A 27,646-nucleotide genomic window follows, 5' to 3' on the forward strand; every position below is an offset into this window, starting at 1 on the left:
TACACACTCACATCCTCTCTCCCATACACATTCAAATCAGCCTTTCTTTTTAAAAAAATACTCAGAAGTTTTAATATTCTATTAAAGAGTCCTTTAGAAAGTCATTTTATGAATATTTATGGGAAATATTTGCCAGTTTATCTAGTATTTTTTAGATTCCCAGTTCCCAGAGGGCTAAAAATTCATATTTCTTGTGGTATGGAAATCCACATCATACCTAATGTAGTGTAATGTATGAAATAGCTTCTTAGTGCCACTTGCTTCTCAAAGTCCATAATCGGTAGAGAAAGTTCTACCCTTTATAAAAGCTTCCTATAGCAGTAGTTTTATGTTGCATTTTTGCCTCCTGCTTATTCTACATCAGGCAACAGACAGAGTGAAATACAGGATTGGAATGAACCCATTGCTGATCTTGTAAAAATTGAAACAAAATTGTTAAACAAAAAGGAAAATTCCAAAGAACTGCAGGTGCTTCCATCATCGAAAGATTTATAATTTTAATTTCCCTACCTTAACAAATGCCATGGTCATGCTTGGGATATAGATTTTTTTTTTCTCCAAAGAAGTGTTTGGGAAACTCCATAATGCAAATAACACCCAATGAGTGAGAAGGTGAACATCAAAGTCTAGAGCAGGCAATGGGATGAAGAAGATATTTTAAGCAAAAAACAAACAAACAAAAAATGCATAAGCAGTTACAGAGAGCAAGGAGACAAAGAAAAAGAATGGAGGAAAAAGTGTCATTGCCTAATAAAAGCTCAGTAAACAGACACTGATGAAGAGAAGCTGGGTGTATACCAGCAACCACAGTCAGATTCAGAGAATGCTTTGAAAGAGAACGACTATTGTTATTCAAATAGCAAACTGATGCTCTTGATTTGAAAATTTAATTTATTTTAAAATTTATGTTCAGTAAAATTCGTTCTTTGTGATATGGCTCTCCTCAATTTCAATATATGTCAATAGCATCGACCGATCACTCTAGTCACCTGTCTAAATAAAATCAGCAATGAATGAACACACACACACGTGCACACACACACACACACCCTGCAACCTTCACAAAATGTCATGAAATTTTCTGGCCCCTACACACAAAAGACCAGAACATTCACTGAGAAAAGGACAATAGTGATCTTGTTAACATTCTAGTGATCTCCAAGGGCATAGTAAGATTGTCCTGCCCCAGAGACCTTTCCTATTGTCCTAGTGACAGCAATTTATACGCCTGCAGTGCGGAAACTCTGCACCCAGCTTCATTGGAATCACTGTTTTCATGACTTAAACTTTAAGGTTTTCTGGGACAACTTGTCACTGAGATTTGTACCACTGAGATAAATATTAGTGAGTAAAAATTCTCTACCTTTTTTGATGAACTCTCTTATCACGAAAGAATAGCCTAGAAAAGGGTTATTTCCAAAAGCTTTTGAGGGAGTTTTTGCAATAATATTGGATTGAAAACTGGCATCATGTCATTATTTTTTTATATAACCCTGCACAGTCATAAGCAAAAATATTGTGATGGCCTCATCAGAAATTCCACAGTTAAATTATTTCCAGATAAATAATGTAAAAGATGACAAACCCCCTTTTCATCCAGGAGAATATGTTCTTCCTAGAGACAGGATTAAAAGACTGCAAGGTATAAAGGAAATTTCTATCCATTTATACTCAGAACAAGGCTCTTACACACCATATAACGTACAAGTGAAAAAGAAAGATGCTTCTCTGGTATTTATCCACCTTGATACAGATAAATGAGAGCTTTATATGACTTGAAATGGTATGAAAATGAAAATTGCTCAGTCATGCTGACTTTTTGTGATCCCATGGACTGTAGCCTGCCAGGCTCCTCTGCCCATAGAATTCTTGAGGCAAGAATACTGGAGTGGGTAGCTATTACCTTTTCCAGGGGATCTTCCCGACCCACGGGTAGAACCCAGGTCTCTTGCATTGCAGGATTCGTTACTGTCTGAGTCACCAGCAAAGCCCTTGAAATGATATACATATTGGTATTTCATTCCCTTCTAACACTAAGACACAATAGAGTGTGGGTGGGACTTCTGATAGCAATTAATACAGAAATGGACTTTTTTTTTTTTTTTAACAGAATACTGGTAAGATACTGCTCTTACCTATGTAGTACTGAAAACACGCTAGCTGGGTCCATAACATTAAATAATTTCAACAGCATCACTATTTGAGTTTGAGATGCGGTCTTCTGTTAGGTGCTCCTTAGAATTTTTTTTAAGAGATACATTATTTTCACTTTCCAAATAATGTTTTAATTTGGCTTCTTAGTATATACAATGCTATTTCCTACTCTTTCCCGCTGGCTCTCAAATCTTAAAATTCAGTTGGGATCAAATAAGGGCATGAGGTCTCTCTTCCAGGTCTCCACACCTTATAGGGATAAGAAGAGCCACTTATGGCCGCATATCCAGGAAGGCTTTATTTGTTTGTTTGTTTCTAAGTGAAACTTCCAATTTTCCTTGTAAAGGCCCCTATCTATTCCTTCTTTGTAATACCACCACCAACTTGAATTTACATGGCAAGAAGCTGATTTTCCCTGTATTGGGAAAAAGAGGCTCAAACGGTCTGGATTCAACAGCTGTTAAACATATTTATTAGAATTAGACCTGAGTGAAGATTGTTGTGTGAGCCAACATTTTTCATACAGCTCTAATGAGCCCCGATTGTACTGGTAAGTCTTGACCTCTAAAACTCTCAAGTTTGCCATGATGGAGGAGACATATAGGAAATTGTGAATTCCAGTTAACACTCCTAAAAACTGTAAGAGATTTAGCCCCAGCTAAATCTCAGAAAACAACTAGAGAATTCTGTGATTGTACTGTCTTGTATCATATGAGGTCTCAGAGATGGCTTCGGGGAATGCATTTAATCCATCTTTTGTCCTTCCTTATAGGAACAGGGTCTGTGCTAAGATTCTGATTGCTAGCTTTCCTGAGGGACCATACTTTGTATGCGTCAATACATGCTAAGTGTTATACCAAAATAATTGAACACGTGATTAATAGCTCCTACATATATACTGAGCACAGGGTGGTAGTCTTCAAGAGAGTGTCTATTCTTCACTGAGAATTGAGTTTAAGCCAGACATCACTGAACACAGTCTGGGGACTATACTATTAATGAATGCTTGACTTTCTATTCAAATTTCCTCTGCTGCTTTAGAAATTTTATTTTTATTCACATGAAAATGTCTGTTAGTGACTGACAAGATATCCCTTATGTCTTTCAGACAGAATGTCACCAACATCATCAGATATATTGCTAGCTCCATGAGGTTAGTTTTATCTAAAGCACATATGCTGGATCATCAAAAAAGCAAGAGAGTTCCAGAAAAACATCTATTTCTGCTTTATTGACTATGCCAAAGCCTTTGACTGTGTGGATCACAATAAACTGTGGAAAATCCTGAAAGAGATGGGAATACCAGACCACCTGACCTGCCTCTTGAGAAATCTGTATGCAGGTCAGGAAGCAACAGTTAGAACTGGACATAGAACAACAGACTGGTTCCAAACAGGAAAAGGAGTATATCAAGGTTATTTATTGTCACCCTGCTTATTTAACTTATATGCAAAGTATGTCATGAGAAACACTGGACTGGAGGAAGCACAAGCTGGAATCAACATTGCCAGGAGAAATATCAATAACCTCAGATATACAGATGACACTCCCCCTACGGCAGAAATTGAAGAAGAACTAAAGAGCCTCTTGATGAAAGTGAAAGTGAAGTCACTCAGTTGTGTCTGACTCTTTGCAACCCCATGGACTGTAGTCTGTAGACTGTAACCAGGCTCCTCCATCCATGGGATTTTCCAGGCAAGAACACTGGAGTGGGTTGCTATTTCCTTCTCCAGGAGAGCTTCCTGACCCAGGGATTGAACCCAGGTCTCTAGCATTGTAGGCAGACACTTCACCATCTGAGCCACCAGGGAAGTTTGCTGGAACTTCCCAACGAACTTCCCTGGTGAAAGAGGAGAGTGAAAAAGTTGGCTTAAAGCTCAACATTCAGAAAATGAAGATCATGGCATCCAGTCCCATCACTTTATGGCAAATAGATGGGGAAACAGTGGAAACAGTGGCTGATTTTATTTTTTGGGGCTCTAAAATCACTGCAGATGGTGATTGCAGCCATGAAATTAAAAGATGCTTGCTCCTTGGAAGGAAAGTTATGACCAACCTAGATAGCATATTCAAAAGCAGAGACTACTTTGCCAACAAAGGTCCATCTAGTCAAGGCTATGGTTTTTCCAGTGGTCATGTATGGATGTAAGAGTTGGACTGTGAAGAAAGCTGAGCGCCAAAGAATTGATGCTTTTGAACTGTGGTGTTGGAGAAGACTCTTGAGAGTCCCTTGGACTGCAAGGAGATCCAACCACAGTCCATCCTAAAGGCGATCAGTCCTGGGTGTTCATTGGAAGGACTGATGTTGAAGCTGAAACTCCAATCCTTTAGCCACCTGATGCGAAGAGCTAACTCATTTGAAAAGACTCTGATGCTGGGAAGGATTGAGGGCAGGAGGAGTAGGGGACGGCAGAGGATGAGATGGCTGGATGGCATCACCAACTCAATGGACATGGGTTTGGGTAGACTCAGGGAGTTGGTGATGGACAGGGAGGTCTTTTGTGCTGTGGTTTATGGGGTCACAAAGAGTCAGACACGACTGAGGGACCGAACTGAACTGAAAGCATATAGACTGATGAGTAAATGAGTGAACAAATTAATGCTTACATTTCTCATAAGTATTATCAGGTTTCAAACTAAATCTGCTTTTGTTGGTAGATGAACATTTGATGAGAATTGAGGGAAAGGCCAGAAAGTTCTCCAGAAGCCACTGAAATTACTCCCAGGCCACAGTGGGCTTATTTGATTTGCAGGATGTTTTTGTTTCTAAAATGGTCATTTGGGATTCAGACATGGACTTGGCACATGAGTGTTAAATCCTGGTTCTAGGCAAGGGCCACTATTTCTCTTTTCTATTCTTTTTCAAAGAATATTACTGATTAATTAAGTTCTTTCAAAGACCAGTTTTGACTCATGAGTTGCACTCAAGGGTCTATAATTCTGGACTCCACATGGATGTGGCAATCTCATAACTATTGTAGGGAACATGTAGGAAGATGCAGATACATTTGATTTGGTTTAATGTAGAAAGTTAGAAAAGATAGCAGTCTAATTAAGGAGGTGCAACTATTCATCTGTCAACAAAGATTAGAGAAAATCCTAACCCTACTGGAACTCATTGCATAATACTATAATACTCGAAGAAGGCTTTCAAAATTTTTTTCCCATTCAATCCAATTAGCAGATTAACTAGCAATCTCCAGTGCTTGAAAATGCAAAAATTAATGGACTTTTATAAAGATTCCACACTAAATGTAGAATTATTGAAGAGCATTACCAGTGGCTTAGCAGTAGCTTTTTTCCTGAAGCATCCCTGAAGGCATCTAAGAAAAAATTAAAAATGCCACCTATATTTCTTTTAAAGGTAAGATGCACTATTCAGTAAAAATACCCCAGCGGGACATTTCTGCCTAAGGCTGAGATTAGAAGATTTCATGTTCAAACCCAGTCAAAGGCCACTGACTGCAAGATGCCAAACTGAAAGTTAACATTAAAACCACTGTAAACATAGAGCTAATAATTAGCAGTTTGAAGAATAACAAAAATTATATGGCTGGAGTAACTGAAGAATAAGAACATCATCACAAGGGCATCAGAATGAGAATCCAGAAACATGAATTATATACACATTTGACTGAAGGAAAGCCACTCTGTCAGTGGAAAGTGTGCTCTTGCCCTAAATTCTATGATTCAGTGAAGCCACTAACAGAAAGATAAGCCTGTTAGACATCCCTGGTAGCTCAGCTGGTAAAGAATCTGTCTGCAAGGCAGGAGACCCCAGTTCAATTCCTGGGTCGGGAAGATCCACTGGAGAAGGGATAGGCTACCCAGTCCAGTATTCTTGGGCTTCCCTGGTGGCTCAGCTGGTATAGAATCCACCTGAAATGTGGGAGACCTTGGTTCGATCCCTAGGTTGGGAAGATCCCCTGGAGAAGGGAACGACTACCCACTCCAGTATTCTGGCCTAGAGAATTCTATGAACTACACAGTCCATCAGGTCACAAAGAGTCAGATATGACAGAGCCATTTTCAGTTTCACAGACACTTTCAGTGGCAAAGGTAGATGGCCACCTTGGGAGACTGAGAGTAGTGGTATATTAGTTAGGGCTCCCCAGAGAAACAGAATCAATTTTTATATCTACTTCTACTTCTGTATTTCAATTGATCAATAGGAAAAAAATTATTTTAGGGAATTGGCTCATGCAGTTATGGGGGCTGGCAATTCTAAAATATGTGGGGCAGCTGAGTGTGCTCAGTCGCTCAGTTGTGTCTGACTCTTTGTGACCCTATGAACTGTAGTCTGCCAGGCTCCTCTGTTCATGGGATTTTCCAGGCAAGAACAGAAAAGTGGGCTGCCATTTCCTTCTCCAAGGGTAGCTGAAAGGCTGGAAATTCAGGTAAGAGTTGATGTTGGAGTCTAGAATCCAACTTCCTTCTTCAGGAAGCTCTGATCTTTGCTCTTAAAGTCTTTAGCTGATTGGATGAGCCCACTCACATTATCAAGGGCAACCCACTTTACTCGGTCTACTGCTTTAAATGTTAATTACATTAAAACAAATACCTTCTTAGCAACATCTAACCTAGGTTTGACCAAATATCTGGGCACTATAGCTTAGTTATATTGACAGATAAAATTCATAGTAGGCTTCTAGAATTTTGCCAGAAGGCTATTTTAATAGACAATTCTGGTGAACTCAACCCCAGGCTGTAGTCTCGTCTTCACTTGAAGAGACTTAGAAACCTGATTTTATCAACATCTTGGGAGGTATATGCCTTTCAAGATAAGACCCATAGTAACAAAGCTCATAAAACTGATAGTCAAGTGGGAATGCCAGCTTGTGAACTTCAAGTACACCTGTCATGGGAACTGAACACTTGCACTGGAATGACCAGCACATTCTCTTTGGGTTGACACATCTACTTAAGAGACCAAATTGAAGCAAAAGTTAGCTTATTGGACAAGAAATCAGGACAAAGAATTAGGTAATTCAAATGTTTAGTAGCACAAGGTTAAGACAGGTTGACATAGGTTTTCACAGTAGGAATATTTTCACCAGGGAGGTTAGCATTTTGCTAGGTGTTTGTTTTGGCCAAGCACCCACTTTCTTGGATGGGGACAAAGGGACAAGGAGAATTACCGCTTCCCATACTTTGCTCTGATCTTTGCCTTCCACATTTTAGGTTATGAACTATTATAAAACTTCTGGAAGATGAATGTATATTTTAAAACAATTTCTATAAATGGCAGAATATGACACGATCTAAGAAGCCCAAGTTGGGAGTCTGATGATTTGGTTTATTTTCTCTCAGATAGGCTGAAAAGACTTTTCTAGACTTGCATTGCAGACACTTCCTTTTTTGATTGAAACCTTGTTAAATATGTTAATATATTTATCATGTTAAATTAAGTTTTACAGGTCTTGTATTCCTTCTAGTTCTTTAAGATGACTACTTATTTTCTTCAGATGTATTTATCTTCAAGAGTGAATATTCTGTTAGTTTTAGTGCTGGCATCATTTACCAATGATACTTAATATTTATCAAAGAATAGAGGAAGGAATGCATGTACAATTTCAACTCTAAATTTAAAGTCAAGTTTAGAATCTAAAGAATAGATATTTAACATGGGTGTTGGATAGGACTTGGCTCAGAATGCTATTACAAATGCTCTCATCTGTAAGATGAAACTAATACACTTAAAACTTGGGATTATTTTGAGGATTAAAGTGAGATAATGTAGACAAAACAACCAATACTGTCATAAAGGAGGTGATTAATAATCAATCATGGTCAGAAATTGTCTGAATTTTCTCATTCACCTCCTTCCTTGCCTTGGAATTTGTATGTATTTGAAGATGGACAATAAGGGGAGATATTTATCTTTCATGCAGAGTCAGGATGCTAATACTTAGCAGAGCTGGAGCTGGAGCTCATAAGAAGACTTATAAGACCTCCTCCCTCAGTTCTTATAAATTTTAGACAAATTGGCAATGAACAAACAGATGATGCTCTCTAGTCATGCTCTGAGATAAGGTATATCTGAGCAGTTGATGACAAAGCTGAGCAGGCCTAGGTCTGAAATAGATGACGAATCTAATGAAGAATATTGAAGCAGATGACTAAAGATGAAGGATGTCATGAAATAAAGCAATCGCTCTCTAACATAGAAGGGGACAAGGAGAATTACTGCTTCCCATACTTTGCTCTGATCTTTGCCTTCCACATTTTAGGTTATGAACTATTAATAAAGCTGCTGAAAGATGAATATATATTTTAAAGTAATTTCTATAAATGGCAGAATATGACATGATCCAAGAAGCCCAGGTTGGCGGTCTGATGATTTGGCTTATGTTCTGATTTAGGCAAGTATTAGCTGTCCAACCTTTGGCACTTACTTGAATGCCTTAAACTTCAGTTTCCCCATGTTAATAACTCCCTTTAGGGTTGTATTGAGAATTAAATACTTAGAAAGGTCTTTTGTAAGGTGCTATTCAAATGTTCATCATTCAGATATTCAAGTATCAGTTATTACCATAATTAAATAACTTTGTAATTGAAAAATTTTATGTACAATATTCATTACATTTCTTAGTACCTGTCATATGGGATCATAAATTCCTCATGAACCTGAATAATACATGTGTTTTATACACAATATATTTTTAAAAATTGATTTTAAAAGATATGTGGTTATCCAAAATGCAAGTTACTTTAATTTGAGAGGCATCATCATATTTCATATTTAAGGGTACAAATATTTGTACACATTTCATAGTCAAGTATTTAATGTGTTTAGATGATTTTAGGTCCAAAATCACAAGGAACAAGATTTCACTGTAAACAAAGGGACCAAGAGGAGTTAGCATGTTAGATGTAATCTCTTAATTGACCTGGAAACTGGTTTCTATTTTCAGTTCTTAGCTGGAAGGGAAATGTGTGTGGACCATAACTGAAGATGTATTAATAGTCATTGTATCCACCAAAAGCAAAAATTTTTGGACCAGAGCAGTCGTCACGTCACAGGCAGAGGGCTGAGGAAGCACATGGTGATGTCTGAAGGAAAATCAGGGCAACAGGCTTCTGTATCCCAGGTCTTTCTGGTTATGTTCTCTTTGTAATTCTCTCTTCTGCCTCAAATTTGTTCTTAAAAAGGTTTTCATCCTGTAAGAATCAACTCAAATTCTGCCCTCAGTGTCCCTCGTCTGGGTTTTTATGACACATATTGTGTGACATTCCTACTCCATCTTTTTTTTTTTTTTTCTGGTGGTACCCCACAGCCTGTGAAATCCTAGTTCCCCAACCAGGGATCAGACCCAGAGACCCCACAGTGAAAGCACTGAGTCCTAACCACCGGACTGCCAGGGAATTCTATTCCACCTTGTGTCATAATTAAAATTATTTGTTTATATAGACTTTTACAGCCTGTAAAGTACTTACACATATATCATCTTCACTGATGGTCAAAAGTAACCTGTAAAGAAGGTATCCTTTTGGTTCTTGTTGGACTGAAGAGGAGACACCTTTCATTCAGGGAGGCTCAGAGTTGGAACTGAAGCTCCAGAGGCAGAACCTTGGTCTTCTGCCCCAGTTCAGATCATCTCCAGTCTAAGTGGCTGCCTTCTTGCTCTCACCATCACCACTGAGTGTGATTAATCTGAGGATGAAGGTGTGTCTGAACTGTTTCCCCCCTCTCCTCTGCCTCATGCTTTCTGAACTGGACACTGCTGGACTCCCACCCAGGTCCCTGGACTAATTCCCATTTGCTTCCACCAAGCCCCTGTGAATGCTCTTCTTCTTTCTTATTTGCAGTTGCCTAGAGTTACTCCAGAGAAGGCAATGGCACCCCACTCCAGTATTCTTGCCTGGAAGATCCCATGGACGGAGGAGCCTGGTAGGCTGCAGTCCATGGGGTTGCTAGGAGTCGAACACGACTGAGCGACTCCCTTTTCACTTTTCACTTTCATGCATTGGAGAAGGAAATGGCAATCACTCCAGTGTTCTTGTGAATCCCAGGGAGGGGGGAGCCTGGTGGGCTGCTGTCTCTGGGGTCGCACAGAGTCAGAAACGACTGAAGCGACTTAGCAGCAGCAGAGTTGCAGCACCAGCTTTGCCCCAAGGAAGAAGGCAAAAAGAAGTGCCAGGGAGTTTAAGTCCCCTGAAGGGTAACTGACAATACTCTTGCTTCAGATTGGGGTGACTCTTTACCTTCCAGAGTCCTTTTTTTGAAGAGTCAGGCTGTATCTACCTGCTCTGAGACTCCTGGAGATGTGTCTGTTTGCTCCTCCCTATCCTGTCCCCTCAACCTCTCACTCGTTGTTGTTCAGTAGCTAAGTCCTGTCCAACTCTTTGCTACCCCATGGCCTACAGCATTCCAGGCTTCCCTTTCTTCCAGTATCTCCCAGTTTGCTCAAATTCATGTCCATTGAGTTGGTGATGCTATCTAACCATTTCATCCTCTGCCGCCCCTTTCTCCTTCTGCCTTCAGTCTTTCCCAGCATTGGAGTGTTTCCAATGAGTCAGTTCTTCGCATTAGGTGGCCAAAAAGTTGGAACTTCAGCTTCAGCATCAGTCTTTTCAATGAATAGTCAGTGCTGATTTCCTTTATTGACTTGTTTGATCTTCTTGCAGTCCAAGGGACTCTCAAGAGTCTTCTCCAGCAGCACAATTCAAAAGCATCAATTACTGGGCCCTCAGTCAACTCTCACATCCATCCATGGCTACTGGAAAAAGGATAATTTTGACCATACAGACATCTCACTATTGTAGTTTTGTTTTTCTGGGAGCATTTTCTTAATACATCATTTGCATATGAATTTTCTTCTGAGAAACTGACCTTCCCCACTCCCAGACCTAAAACATCTGACCCAGACTCCTTCCCTACCCTCAGACCTAGCATAACATGTTCAACACAGTAGACATAAATGTGAAAGGGATAAAAATTGGCTGTGAACTAACCTTACAGCAGATAACCAAGAAACGGATGTATATGATCATCATCATTGTGTAGCAAACATAAGTGTGGGCCTGCCTGCTATTTATTTATTATCCTAGTCATAAAAATAAGCATGACCCCTTTTTAATCAGTTACAAGAGGATGATTCTATTTTTAACTAAGGGTATTTGTTACCTAAGAGTTATTTTTTCTCCCCCATAGGATAAATAGTAAAAATATGTTAGATTTGTCAGAGACACTAAGATTGACTAGGGCATTTAATTATTATATGATTTTTATAGATAACATGCAAAAATATTGCATATAATATTTTTAACTTTAAGTAGCAATGTCTATTGCTGTCGAAGTAGAAGACATTTCTTTCCCAAGGTAAAAGCTTCGTTTTGTTATCAGTTTTCCAAGTGATCTAGATGTATGGAAAAAGGCCCATAGATAATGGAAAGGACATTTTCTAATATCATTTAGTTTTCCCAAGAAATCCCATTCTCTATTTGAGTAAAAAGACAAACACACGCACACACATGGGCTCATACACAGCTCAGAATGTGTTAAAGTATATGTTTTCCCAACTCTATATGCTATATGCTTAAATGTCTACAAAGCAGAATCTTCTCAACCCATCTTCAGCCTCCTCAACCATCTAAGAGGTCTCTGCTTTCCCAAGATTTCCACACATGCCTCTTGTGGCATGTGATGTGTCTTCCCTGAAACTATGAATGTTCTCAACTAGTTTTATCCTTAAATCCAGCCTATGGGCTTCTTGAGATAGTCTGATACATATTCACAGCCATCACCACATTTTTAAAAGCCCTTTGAACATCAGAATTACTCATAAACCTTTATAACTCAGTAAATTTAATTTTCCTGATTAAAAACATAACACTCTTGCAGAAAAGGGGTTTCCAGGAGATGCAGTGGTAAACTGCCTGAGAAGTCAGGAGACATAAGAGACACGGGTTTGATTCCTGGCTCAGGAAGATCCCCTGGAGGAAAAAATGGCAACCCACTCCAATATTCTTGCCTGGAGAATCCATGGACAGAGGAGCCTGCTGGGCTGCAGTCCATAGTGTCTCAAACAGTCGGATACGACTGAAGTGACCGAGCACAACTAAACCCCACTTGGATCAAGATGTTAGGTTGATCCCTCAGTTGGGAAAATACCCTGGAGGAGGGCATGACAACCCACTCCAGTATTCCTGCCTGGAGAATCCCATGGACAGAGGAGCCTGGTGGGTTACAGTCCATGGGTCACAAAGAGTCAGACATGACTTATTGACTAAACAACATATTATGATAGATATTTCCTTTCATCATCTTTTCTATGTATATCTAATATATATACAAACACATTTAAGTATTGAATAATTGTTTTTTAGTTATATATTGTTGCAGCAAAATAGTTTGGAATCTGACTTTTCTGATTTAATATATCAGTAGAACTTGCCATTGCTTTATTCTACAAATTTATGACTTTTATATGTTATCCATTATTCCATCACATTGCAATATCATAATTTATTTAATCTGCCTCATATTTTTGGGCTTTTGCATTGTTTTCAATAATTTATGCTTGTAAATAATACTGTAATAAATATAATACTGTAATAAATATTCTTGTACATGTAAATACAATCTTAGAAGTAAATGAATATAACCCCCAAAATATATTATTTTTAGAAAGTATGTGCCAATTTATGTTCTCATGAATGGTGAGAGAACTATTGCACAATCCCCCAACCAGCCAAAGGCAGTTTCATTAAAAAGAAAGCAAGCACTTCAATTTCACAGATGAAAAGTCTACCTCATTATTTGTTTTAATTCACATTTAATTTATTTTTATTATTATTATTTTTAAATTTGCATTTTAGAAGAGTGGTAAAGATGAATTATTTTCACCTTTTCTAAGGGCAGTTTAGTTTTTCTTAGTTATTTTTATGGTTCAATATGGTAAAGATATTAAAACTTTGTTATATATTGATACATTACAAATGTTTTTATTATGTATATTATACTTAAAACTGCATATAACATATGTACAGTTTAAAGAAAAGTAATGCAATGAATGCCCATGATTTCTAAACTCAACCTTAAGAAACAGAAAGTCACTCATTCATTCGGGCCCTGTTTATACTTTTTTCTCATCACTTTCCCCTCTCCCCACTGCAAAGGTAACCATTAACTCAAAATTTGTATGAGTTTTTCCTTTGCTGTTTATATCTTAGAAATATTTGCATACTGACCATCATATTTTTACTTCTGCATTTGTACTTTATATGCATGCAATAATACTGTGTGTGTGCGCTGGACTGCGGCTTGCTGTTTATTTAATAATGCACTTTTTTTTGAGATTAAACCATGCTAATGCATGAAGCTGTAGTTCATTCACTTTCATTATTTTATGTTATTTCATTGACACATATTTGTAACATTTAACATTGTTATATTCTTATAAGCAATGATGTGAATACATGCTATCCCAGGATTTTTCATCTGGTCAAAAATATCGGTGATTTTTCTAGGGATATAACAAACATGGAATTAATGGAGCTTCATAGGTGCTCAAGTACAGTTTTATTCAGTCATATCAATTGCTTTTCAAACTAATTGTCCCAATTTATATTCCTTTCCAGAAATACGAATATAAACTGGGGCTTCCTAGGCAGTGCTAGCGGTGAAGAACCTGACTGCCAATGCAGGAGACACAAGAGACGTGGGCTCCATCCCTGGGTGGGGAAGAGCCCCTGGAGGATACCATGGCAACCCACTCCAGCATTCTTGCCTGAGAATCCCACAGACAGAGGAGCCTGGTGACTGATGTTATTTTGCTGCTACTGTAACTTTTGTCACTTTTCGGTGTCCTTTTCTGTTTGCTGCTTCTGTCTATTGATCTTGCTTCTAGCAAACTCACTCAGTTTTCTTACTAATCCTATTACGGGGGTTATTTAGAGGCTTTTCATGGGTAATCATACTGTCTACAAATGACACTTTCAATTTTTCAAAACTGCTCTTAAATAAAATTTTTGTTTTCTGTTTAAAACATATACCTGGGTACAAGGTCAAATCTCCAAAACAAGAAAGTTTTAGAGAAATCAGTATCTTTATTCTGTTCATTTATATGGCTTTCAACTTATTTTTAAGAATCCCTCTTACATTCTTAGATAAATAACAAACTAAACTCATTTTTCAACACGTTTTTAAAAAACAGAATATCCAGGATACCACTCTACAGTCACACAGAGATGCTGCTCATTCTGTTAGACAGCTGTACCACATTTCATTGTGTGTATGTACCATACACACAATGGAATTTAAGTGGCTTTCTGCGAGTAGATATTTGAATTCTTTTTTCCATTAATTAATTTTTAAATAAATAGCTTTGTGTAAAACCTTTTAACATTTTTATAAATGTATCTTTGAGGGCTATTTCTTAAAGAAGGGTTGCTGGATCAAGGAACATGTGCATATAAAATTTTGTTTGATGTGGACAAATTCCTTTCCACAGGTTCATGTTATTTTGCATCCTTACCAGCAATATCTGAGGTCAGCCTCTCCAACAGGGTATTGTGTCAAACATTTAGGTTTTGCAAAACTGTGGTGTTGGAGAAGACTCTTGAGAGTCCCTTGGACTGCAAGAAGATCCAACCAGTCCATTCTGAAGGAGATCAGCCCTGGGATTTCTTTGGAAGGAATGATGCTAAAGCTGAAACTCCAGTACTTTGGCCACCTCATGCGAAGAGTCAACTCATTGTAAAAGACTCTGATGCTGGGAGGGATTTGGGGCAGGAGGAGAAGGGGACAACAGAGGATGAGATGGCTGGATGGCATCACTGACTCAATGGATGTGAGTCTGGTGAGTTGCTGATGGACCAACCCACCAGGAGTTGGAGATGGACGGGGAGGCCTGGTGTGCTGCGATTCATGGGGTTGCAAAGAGTTGGACATGACTGAGCGACTGAACTGAACTGAACTGAACTCTGATATATGAGAAATAGTATCTCAAGGTCACTGTAATTCTTTTGCTTTGAGTAATAGTTTAGTATTTTTCGCTTTGTCTCTGAAATTCTGTTGTTTTATGAAAATATTTCTAGATGAGGTTTTCCTTTTAATCATTTTGTTTGTGTTTCTTTGAAGTTTCTGAATTTGAGGGTTGCAGTCTTTTACCTATCTTGTAATACACTTGACCACTTATATCTCCTTGAATTTTCTCTTTTCATTATTTTATTTATTTGTTCCTCATGGAAAGAATAGAGTCTGATTTTTTTTTATTCTACTCAGTTTGCATCAGCTGTTCTCAACACTGACTCTGTGCTCCATTCTAGATATTTATTCTTCATCTAAGTCATCAATTCTCCTATCATCTGAAATTAATGTGCTATTTAATTTATTCATTGAGTTTCTAATATCAATAATCATTCTTTTGTATTCTTAGACATTCTCTTTGTTTCTTTATAATGTCTTCCTAGTCAAGTTTGGTGGTTTCTTCTTCCTTCACTGTCAAGCCCCTCTTTTATTTCTCCAAATGTGTTAATATACTCATGTTTGTTTCTGGTAATTCCAATTTCATCTCTCTGTGTGGATCTGATTCTGTAGGATGTTTTTCTCTTGATTTTAAATCATAATCTTTTGTTTCTTTGTTTATCTATCTTTTTGGTTTTGAGATGATGGTCCCTAGGAACTTATCTGTAGAACATTTTGAAAGTTGAATTTAATGGGTGGGGCACTAGAAATGATTTACATTTACTTTGTCTGGTACGTGGACACCACTTGAAAATCAATTTTTTGATTTTGATTTTTCAGGCCACAAAGGTAGTGTGACTTCTAGCCCCAGACACAGCTTATAGTTAGGAATTCTTGGGGACATGGATTCTTCCTTTTCCCTCTATCCTGAGCTAAGGGTAAAACTGGCAAGCCTACTTCCAGGGTTGGTTTTTCCCCCTGGTTCAGCCATTGAAGTCACTTTGCAGAAGCGTGATTAATACAGTTTCTAGCCCCAACATCATACTCAACTCAGCTCCCAGGCTTTGTCTCGTGCCCCTACACTAATGTGACCTTTTCAAATCCAAACTCTAGGCCATCAGGGATTGGCAGATTTCTTAAGGCATCTCCAGACACAGGAGGCATTTTTATTACTCATCATTTCTGGCTTCTGGTTGCTTATTTTACTTTATTATAGCTTAAACTTGATTTCAAAGAGCTCTTTTCAAAGTTTACTTTTGTATCATGTGTACAGAAAAGTACACAAATTATAAGTGTACAGCATACTGCAGTTTTACAACATGAACATATCCTCATCAGTATAGGCCATTCCCTGGTATCCAAAGACTCTCTTCCTACCTCCTTCCAGTCCGCCCAACATGTGACACAGCAATGAGCAGAAGTGACTACAATGGTCCACAACCACAAAGATAATCTCATAGACAATGTTGTCCAAAAGAGGCCCCAGGTAGGAGAAAAATGGCTGCATCATTCCATTTAAGCAAAATTCAAAACCAGGTGAACTGAAAGAGGTACTTACTTCTGGAAGCCAGCTCCTGGTGTTATCGTTTGAGACACAAAGGTTTAAAATTTTTCATAACAAAATCTAATTTTTCTCCCTGTGTTATTTATCCCATTTTCTTTGGAGCAAGATAGTTGTGTCTCTAAATGTCTTCTAGGCTTTCTATTATAAATAAATTTTCTGGTATTTATTTTAGTTTAGTTTTTTCAGTTGTTTCAGAACAATGTATTTATAGGTTTTATTATCATTTCTACTTTATTATTCATTCAAGCATCAATATATTACTCTGCTTATTCCTGTCCTATTTTGATGATCACAGCTTTATGTTATATAGGTTTTAAAATATCTTAAGGCATATTCCCCATTTTCCTATGTTTAATCTTGGCTGGAAAATGTTTTTAGGTGTCTTTTTTCCTAGAAGAATAAATGAGTGGTATATTTTATGAGCCATGTGTATGTAAAATATATTTCCATTGCTTTCACATATGAACACACACACAAAATCAAAACTTTGACTGGGCATAGCATTCTTGAGTCTACATATTTTTATTTTGATGAACTATAATTATTCTTCCCCTAAAATGTAGTATTGCAGAGATGATTGAATTTGATGCTTAATTTTAGATAATTTATATATAATGTGTAGCCTTTCTGAATTTTATATAATGGCTGAATAGGATATTCAGTGGAATATTCTTCCACTTCTTTCTTCTAATCAAACGTTTTTTTCAGTTTGCCTTCAGGATTTGGATTCAGTGATTCTATCTTGAGTACAGTGAATTTTTCAATGTGTAAATATGCTTATAGGGCTAATGAAAAATATTTTAATTATATTTTTGAATTTCTCTTCTAATTATTCTGTACTCCTCAGACACAACTCCAATTCTAAAATTTAGTTTTGACCCTGTCCAGTTTTGTGTATTAATTTTTCAATCACCTTTTCTCTCCTTGGTCTGGTGTCTTTGCTTTTTGCCTCTGTTTCAAATCTAGGAGAGTTTCGGAACTTATTCAACGTCACTAATTCAGTATTCCGTAGATTGATCTTTCTATTTAATGCCTTTAATTTGAATATAAACACTGTAAATCCCACAATAATATGCTCAATAATAATGTGAATTTTCATATAACAATGGACTCTTCTTCAGTATAAGCAAATTGCCAATCAGGAGCAGTTAAAGATATTATCTTCTTGGGATGACAGGAAGACGGGGCCAATAAAGAAACACTGGGTTTCTTGGGAAGCATGGAAGAAGAAATGGTACCTTGTTTTCAGGATTATTTCAGTTTAATTTTGCTGAATTGGGCAGTTAAAAAGTATCATCCTCCTAGGAAACTCCTGGAACTGCTGCCACTGTTCTTGAAAACAGCCAACTGCAGAGCCAAGAATAATCTCTATTGACATCTGGTGGAGTAGGTAGGCTTCACTAGGTGGTACCAATCAGTAGCGAACAGCAGCATCAATTTGGGTTGTGCAGTTTAATCTTGCCATAACATAATTCTGCATTGTATGCAGTTAAATTTGACGGGTATTAAACCCACTCCGGTATTCTCACCTGGAAAATCTCACAGGTAGAGGAGTCTGGTAGGTGATAGTCTATGGGAGTGGAAAAGAGTTGGACACTGCTTAGCGACTAAACAACAACAATAACAGCAACAACTTTATCCCTACTCATCATTTAGTTTCAAGGAACCCTTCCTTAGCTCACCCTTCTTTGTTTACATCATGATCTCCCCCCTTTTTAGGGGCTTTTAGGTTCTTTTATATTCCTGCATTTCTCTAAAATCTGGACAGAAGAAATCTAGGCAAACCCACACCATATTGGATATTCTTCTCACAGAGTTCCTCCTAGTTCTTTATTCCTCTGCCACTTTCCCCGTTCATATACTTTAAGATCTAAATAACCTAACCCACAGTAACTCATAATTTACTCCCCTCCATGACCCCCACTTACTCTGTTGTTTCTCAGAGTAGCTGAATGACTTAGAGAGATGGTCATGATTGGGTTGGAAGTAAGTCTCAATCTGAAATCTGAAGTTCACACCATACAGTTGATAAATAGCTACTCTTTTATTGATACTTGTTGATCACAATTAAAACACTTGAATAGGAATAATAATAGTCTCCTGAAGATAAAATGTACCAAAAACCAATATTTTAATTTCTGGTTATAGCATTGTGCACAGCATCAAAGAGGTCAGCAGTGCAGGAAAATGGTATTTTTCTTATGGAAATCTGACCTTAAAAGGAACAACTGTTATTGCGATTTGAAGGACATTGAAATTTCCCTCTTGGCATGGATTCTCATCCAGCTCAAATCCATGCCATTTCTCTACACCCTCTGGAATTTGTCTGTCTTCTCTGTGAAGTCTTGCTTCTCATTTTTCACCAGGGCTGTAGTCTTTGTGGATATCATGACAAGTATGGCTCCCCTCTGAACTGAGGTTTGTGAATGAGTCTGCATCATAAATACTTCTAAAGAGGAGCCAACAGATCAAAGTCAACACTTGCCAAGAACCAAGTCTGTGACAGATACTGGCTAAGTACTCATTATTCTGTTTAATTTTTATACCCACATAATGAGAAAGGAATTATTCTTAGACTCATCTGACACATTAGAGAATTAGAACAGATAGGTCACTTCTCCAAGATGACACAACTAGTAAATGGCACCAGCAAGCCTCAAACCCACCCCTACCTGATATGTGAGCCCATGGTCAATGCCATATTCTCCTAAGACCATCTCCAACCTTGTTGGAGTGGGGCTAATTTGTGGGAGAAAATGTCTAGGCACCAAGTGAAAATACATTTCTTAAAATAATGCACCTGGAATGACATTGCTGAAGCTCATTTGTAATTAATTGCATTGGTTGAGGATCTACTCAAATATATACTGATCAACTTCCATAGTCAAATAAAAGAAAATATTTATAAGCATATCACATCTGAGCATATAATAAAACATCATATTTTCTACATATTAGAAAATGTAGGAAGATAAGGATCAGTCACTAAGTCCTGTCTCTTTGAGACCCCATGAACTGTAGCATGCCAGCCTTCCCTGTCCTTCGCTATCTCCCAGATTTTGCTCAAACTCATGTCCATTGAGTCAGTGATACTACCCAAAGATGTGATCCTCTATCTCTCCTTTCTCCTGCTGTCTTCAGTCTTTCCCAGCATCAGGGTCTTTTCCAAAGAGTAGGCTCTTCTCCTCATGTGGCCAAAGTATTGGAGTTTCAGCTTCAGCATCAGTCCTTCCAATGAATATTCAGGACTGATTTCTTTTAGGATTGATTGATTTGATCTCCTTGCTGTCCAAGGGGCTCTCAAGAGTCTACTCCAGCATTGCAATTTGATAGCATCAGTTCTTCAGTGCTCAGCCTCTTTTATGGTCCAACTCTCACATCTGTACCTGACTACTGGGAAAAACATAGCTTTGACTATACGGAACTTTGTTGGCAAAGTAATGTCTCTGCTTTTTAATATGCTGTCTAGGTTTGTCATAGCTTTCCTTCCAAGAAGCAAGCATCCTTTAATTTCATGGCTGTGGTCACTGTCCACAGTGATTTTGAAGCCCCTCAAAGTAAAATCTGCCAATTTTTCCCCATCTACTTGCATGAAGTTATGGTACTGGATGCCATGATCTTCTTTTTTGAATGTTGAGTTTTAAGCCAGCTTTTTCACTTTTCTCTTTTACCCTCATGAAGATGCCATTTAGCTTCTCTTTGCTTTCTGCCATTAGAGTGGTATCATTCTCTCTGACTAACAGCAAATGATATATTTGTCATACTTTGATATCAGAAAGGAGAGAACAAGTGGTTAAGTTGTTAAGTTTTGTGTGATATTCCTTTTAAATGAGAAAATATATCTATTTCCTAAAACCTAGCTTAAATACATTTTATATGGAATCTTGTAACCTTATAATTAAATTTAAAAGGAGTTAAGAGGAATTACAGAGATACTATGTGGGAAGTGAGGAAAGAAAGCTACAAGTTTTCTCAGAGACAAGTGCACGGCTGAGACGTAAAGGCTACATACAAAAGCTGGTTTCAGTGCTCACTCTGTGTTTTCTCCTGATCTCCACCCAGGGTGTCCCTGATCTTCTAGGGAGTCCCTTACATGGTGGCTTCTCTGGTGGCTCAGATGGTAAAGAATCTCCTGCCTGCAATCCAGGAGACCCAGATTCGATCCCTGGGTTGGGAAGATGCCTGGAGGAGGAAATGTCAACCCTCTCCAGTATTCTTGCCTGGAGAATCCCATGGACAGAGGAGCCTGGCAGGCTACAGCCTTTGGGGTCACAAAGAGTCGGACACGACTGAGCGACTAACACTTGACATGATAGAGACCTGAGAGAAGGCAGGAAAATACTGTGAAGTGATTTAACAGGAGGAGAAAGAACCCAAAGAAGATCTGCTTAGGAAAACCATTTCAAGATCTACACTTCTTCTATTAAAATTCCCGAGTCCTCACACCTTGTTGTTCTGAAATCCTAGTGACACACATCAGATCTACACTTTTTGGAAGTGAGGAGCTGAGCTGGAAAATGGGGCAAAACATGGCCAAGTGGGACAGAACAGAACTCCCTTTAGAGGACAGCCTGTGGTTAATACAGAACAAGGACCCGGATATCTGAGTCAGCAGCATGAGGGGCAAACATTTTGTCTTTCTTCATGTGCTGAAACGTAGGTCGCTGACCAGTTTTCTTAAGCCAGCCCCATTTGTCTTACTGTCAATTACTTACTGAAATTCCTCTAGATGCTGGCAATAGGTTTTGCTTTGGGTTTGATGCTGTGTGAATCCACAAACTTTCAGCGTAGAAGTCAGAGAAACTTCCTAGGCAGGTGTCTTTTTTTCACTTCAAAGGGTAAACTTTGTAGATGAATAAATAAACAGATGAGAAATTCTTAGGAAAACACTTTTAACTTCCATACCTAAAGCCCATCTCTAATTGGATATATTGAATTTATTAGTATCCAATAAGAGCAGCAAGTGATCCATTTTAAGTCACGTTAGATTATTTGTGTTTCTCAAAATAAACACACTTTATTAGGTACTTTATGTAGAAGTAGAAACATCAAGTTGTGAGTGTGTGTGTGTGTGGTTGTTCTTGGAGCCTCTAACTCCGGGGCTCATAATAAATGATTCTATTCTCCTTCCATAATTTGGTCAGTTCAGTTGCGTTGGCCTCCCTCTACAATATTTTTGCTGATGATTTTTGTTCAATTTCTTATTACTCTACAGATTTCAACTCCTGAAATTTTATACCTGAAGCCTTGCTATGAAATATTCAAAAGATGCTATATTTCATACTGCTGAATAAGCAGTTTGTTTATTCTCCCTTGGCAAGTATGCTGCATAACATTGTTTCTAGGAAGGGAGTTTATGTGGGATGATTAAAAATTCCATTTTCATAACCTGTCTCTGATAGACGGCCCATCCAGCCCCAATATTTGTAGAAAACTATTAAACTGTAGATTATAAAAATACACTTCAGCAAGTGGCTTTCATTTCCATTTTACTCAGAGGATGACTTTTAGGCAAGAACTTCCCCATTATCCTTCAGAATGACTCTTTATATATTTATCCTTTTTGATTTTCTTCTTTTATCAGACAGGAAGGACAAATATTTCTCCTTTCCGGAGCTGACCACTCTATCTGTGGCCTGAGTCCAGCACTCACTATCTCTTCTGAGCCCCAACTCTCTTATTCATTGTCCTTCTAATATTGTGATCTCTCTTTTCCACTGCTTGTTTCTTCTCTTCCTTCAAATATACACTGGCCTTTATTTATTAATAGAATTTTTTTTTCATTTGACTTCCATTTTACTTCAGCCAGTCCAAAGGAGCTATTTTAGCTTTTGTTTGAACCATCAAATTCTGACCTTAATCCCATGCAATTTACTCTAACCTTTCTGATAATATTGAATATGCAGTCGAGTTTGCCAATAACCTTCTAGTTGCCAATTCTAATATTTTTCTCATTCCTCTTTTTCTTCGCTATTGGCAACTATTGACCAATCTGTCTTAAACTCTCTACCCTTGAATTTCATATTACTTTACATTGATTTTCTTCTCAATTCTTAGTCTGCTTATTTTCTTGTCCCTTTTCCTTTTCTGACTCCCTTTTCCTTTTCTGACTCCTTTCTGGCCCCTTATACCATTAATTTCTTAGCACTAATATCACTGCCTTTTTCTCTTCTTCAAGTTCTTTCCTAAGAGATTTCACCCATTTATAGGGCTTCCTTTTTTTACCACTCACCCACCATTCTGGGTATCAATACAGATATGTATTTACAATATCTCCTGATCACCAATCCAAATTTGCTTCTTCTTGTTGAATTATTTTACCTAAAGGACCAGTTTTTACTCTCAAAGCAAATCAAAAACAGAAAACAGAATAGCCAAGTGAACCAAAGCCCAAGGCAGCAATGGCACCCCACTCCAGTACTCTTGGCGGGAAAATCCCACGGACGGAGGAGCCTGGTGGGCTGCAGTCCATGGGGTCGCGAAGAGTCAGACACGATTGAGTGACTTCACTTTCACTTTTCACTTTCATGCATTGGAGAAGGAAATGGCAACCCACCCCAGTGTTCCTGCCTGGAGAATCCCAGGGACAGAGGAGCCTGGTGGGCTGCCGTCTATGGGGTCGCACAGAGTCGGACACGACTGAAACGACATAGCAGCAGCAGCAGCAGCATAAAATAAATAATAAACTGAACAATTCCCCCTCAAATTCTACAGAACTTATTACCCTTCCTTCAAAATGAGAAACGAGTCTCTATGCTTAGGTTAACTTTTTTTTTGATCTGTTGCCTATAATTCCTTCAGGTTCTTTAGCTTACTGGAGGTAATTATTTGTGGCTCGTCCCCCCTCCCCTTTCTCCTCCCCCCTCCCCTTTCTCCTCCCCCCTCCCCTTTCTCCTCCCCCCTCCCCTTTCTCCTCCCCCCTCTCCTTTCTCCTCCCCCCTCCCCTTCTCCTCCCCCTTCCCCCTCCCCTCCCACCTTCCCCCTCCCCTCCCACCTTCCCTCTCCCCACTCCCTGCTCTGGTCAAGCAGCCTCTGAGGCCCATAGGAAGTCAGGGTCAGCATGGACTAGAAGTCAAACCAGGAGGGATAGAGACCTCCTAACCAACACTTTGGGTGTGATGGCCACCACACTATTGATCAGGAACAGTTTATGATTGCTGAGGTCCAGTGTGAGAGGCAGACGCAGGGCTCCTTGTTCAAAAATTATGAAGAATTTTAGGTGGCAGCAGAAGCTCATTAAACCAAATGTGGTCTCCATCAAAGCATGGCACCCTGCGTGGCTTCCTGTCACAAGCTTGTGATGCCAGCCTTGCTGTTCACCATCCTGAGCAGCAGAACCCCTGTCAGTGAAATGAAGAGGCTGACTGACACGATCTCTAAGGTGACACCCCATTTTGCTCTAAAATTCAGTCCTTCTAAGCCGCCTTCCTCTGCAACAACTCCTGGATCCCTGCCTTGATTCCTTTCCCACCTTGCCAGTTATAGCAATGCCCAACCATGTGCGGGTAATTTCATTTTTACCTATCTCCAATCTTTCTTCAATCCATTTTACTTAGATTTTTAGCTCCAAACATTATTCCTAAATTAAAGGCTCAAGTTCAGACTTGACTTAGGCATCTATATTGCTGTCCAACCTTATAAGATCACTGTATTAATTGCCTAGGGCTGCCATAACAAAATCCCACAAATGTGTTTTCTCACAACTCCAGAGGCTGCACCATCCAAGATCAAGAGCAAAGTGTCAGTAGGGTCGGTGTCCACTAAGGCCACTCGCTGTCTTTGGTTTCCAGTTGGGTACCTTCTCGCCACGTCCTCACACGGTCTTTTCTCTGTGCTCACACATCCCTGGTGTCTCTCCCTGATCCTGTAAGGACAGAAGTCATATTGGGTTAAGGCTCCACCCTTTTTAAATTGATTTAATTTTTGGCCATGCCGCAGGGCATATGGGCACTTTGTTTGCTGACCATGGATCAAACCCGTGCTCCTTGCATTGGAAGCACGGAATCTTAACTACTGGACAACCAAGGAAGTCCTAGGGTCCCACACGTACATCCTCATTTAACCTTAACCCAAGGGACACTAGTAAAGAACATGATTTAAAATGCAGGAGACCTAAGAGACATGGGTTTGGGAAAATCCTCTGGAGGAGGGCATGGCAACCCACTTCAGAATTCTTGCCTGGAGAATCCCATGGACAAAAGGAGCCTGGTGGCCTATGGTCCATACAGTCACAAAGAGTCGGACAGGACTGAGCGAATAACACTTTCACTTTCAGTGTCTCAATACCATCACACTCGAGCTAGGGTGTCACCATATGAGTTTTGGGGGAGACAATTCAGTCCATAACATGCACTCTTCATTTACATGATTCTAAGTGTATAGAGAGAAGCTCTGTGCAACCCTGACATATTGACAACATCACGGGAAACCCGAAATGTGAATGAAAGAGTGAGGGCTCCCTTCTGTCAGATGTGCAGCTCTCTGATCAGGTTCACTGGGTCCCCTGTGTTTTTGCTTCTGTTGTGCCCCATGGATAAAGCCAGCTTGATTCTCCCTTCCCATGTCCTCTCCCTTTACCTCTGGTTTGCCACATCACCTTCCCCTCCTTAAGCGTCACCTCAGTAGACTTTTGCCATGTCTTCTGCTTGACTGTCATCTCCCTTTCCTCTGAATCTCAAAGCCATTTAAGGTCCTCCCCACTCTTTTAAGATCTTGTGTCCTCCTCTAACTGCAGCCTTATATACCTAGCGATCCCAATGAGTACCTAGCTTCTTTAAGGAAGAGACTGTGTCCTATAACAGTGCTTCTCAAATTCAACATGCATAAGCTCTCCCTGGGTTTCCTAGGTGGCTCAGTGGTAAAGAACCTGTCTGCAAAAATGCAAGAGATGTGAGGAGATGGGTTGGATCCCAGGGTCAGGAAGATCCCCTGGAGAAGGGCATGGTAACCCACTCCAGTATTCTGGTCTGGAGAATCCCATGGACAGAGGAGCCTGGCAGGCTACAGTCCATGGAGTCACAGAGAATTGGACATGACTTAGCAATTGAGCATGCAAGCTCCCCCTGGGGCTCTTGTTGGTAGCTGATTCTGAGTCAGTAGCTGGTGGGACCTAGGATCCTGCATTTCTAACAAACTCCCAGGTGATGCTGGTGCTGCTGTTCCATGGGTTTCATTTGAGCAGCCGAGGAAAAGGTTCCCCTTTCTCACTCTCCTTTTCCTTACAAACAAGCAGCATGCAGATATTTTCATAATGGATTATACTCTATTGATTAAATTCCTCTTAACCTTCATGTTTTAATTCCATTTAGACCCAGGATGCTGGGCAGCGTGGAAAGCTGTGATCTCTGGAGTTAAAGTCTAGGAAAGGTAACATTTACTTAGACATTTATGTGGCTCTGTGTTCTTTGTTAGGGGACCACAGGGTAAAGTGGATAATAAAGCAGCAATTCCAATCAGTTAAAGTTCAATTTTCCTCCACAACATAAAAGTTTGTAGGCCTCTATTTCCAAGAGGAGGCTAAGCATACACTGCGGTGGGTTGGGTAGAGCAAGAATGGAACACATTGCGTTTATTCTTTGAACATGCAGTACATTTACTTCATGTGAAATTATTTATCTCTTAGCATTTACTTTATTCTGGAGGAAAAATATAAATGTCCTTAGGGGATTTCGTTTTGTGAAGCCTATTCTTTTACTCTTGTCCTTCTCACTTTCGACATACAATAACTTTTGATGCATTAAATTCTAATGAATAAGAACACATTTTAAAGGCCTTTCTTTGTATTTTATTCAGTAGCTGACTTTAGTTGCCTACAAAATGCTTTCTAAATTCAGTTTCTTATCATGGGTTCCATCCAGAATAAAATATATACGACCCCTGGAGCACACAGCTGTTTATGTACCAGGCCAGTACGTCTCAGGGAGAGGTCTGCACGATGCACAGGCTATAATTTAAAAAATAAAAATAAAATCCCAACTCCACATCAAGTATTTAGAGCTGCTCAGTGGGAAGAAAAGACAGAAAAGGAGAAAGGAAGGCTGCTTATTAATTAGCTCCTTTTGCCTTGAACATTTCTACGCTGTTTTTAAGTCATCTATTTTCACATACAGTGTTTCAGAGCATATTCTGGCATGTTTTAAAGTCAAATGGAAGATAGAGGGTCTGAAAGATGCAGACATTTCTAGAAAATTAAATTCTTTTACAACATTTTTCAGTAACATGTTCTGAGAACTGAAGAAGAGCCTGTGTCTAAGTTATCACCTTTTCAAAGAATGCAGAGGGTGGGGTGGGGCAGAACAACCTACAAGCCTTTTTTGGGAAAGGAGATGCCTTCTAGGGGTGCTGCCCTCAGGGAATCCCTAGAGGAGGAATTTTCAAAGTGCCTTTAGCAAAGTGCTGATCTTGCGATAAGCCAGAAACTCAGAGCAGTCCTTAGGACTGCTGTCTGCCATCATGACAGCCAGTCCAATCAGCTCAGTTCAGTTGCTCAGTCATGTCCGACTCTTTGCGACCCCATGAACAGCAGCACGCCAGGCCTCCCTGTCCATCACCAACTCCTGGAGTTCACTCAGACTCACGTCCATGGAGTCAGTGATGCCATCCAGCCATCTCATCCTCTGTCGTCCCCTTCTCCTCCTGCCCTCAATCCCTCCCAGCATCAGGGTCTTTTCCAATGAGTCAACTCTTCGCATGAGGTGGACAAAATATTGGAGTTTCAGCTTTAGCATCAGTCTTTCCAATGAACACCCAGGACTGATCTCCTTTAGGATGGACTGGTTGGATCTCCTTGCAGTCCAAGAGACCCTCAAGAGTCTTCTCCAACACCACAGTTCAAAAGCATCAATTCTTTGGTGCTAAAGTTTCTTCACAGTCCAACTCTCATATCCATACATGACCATTGGAAAAACCATAGCCTTGACTAGATGGACCTTTGTTGACAAAGTAATATTTCTGCCTTTTAATATGCTATCTAGGTTGGTCATAACTTTCCTTCCAAGGAGTAAGCATCTTTTAATTTC

Source organism: Bos indicus, chromosome 9 (genome assembly GCF_029378745.1).
Source record: "Bos indicus isolate NIAB-ARS_2022 breed Sahiwal x Tharparkar chromosome 9, NIAB-ARS_B.indTharparkar_mat_pri_1.0, whole genome shotgun sequence".
Taxonomy (NCBI): domain Eukaryota; kingdom Metazoa; phylum Chordata; class Mammalia; order Artiodactyla; family Bovidae; genus Bos; species Bos indicus.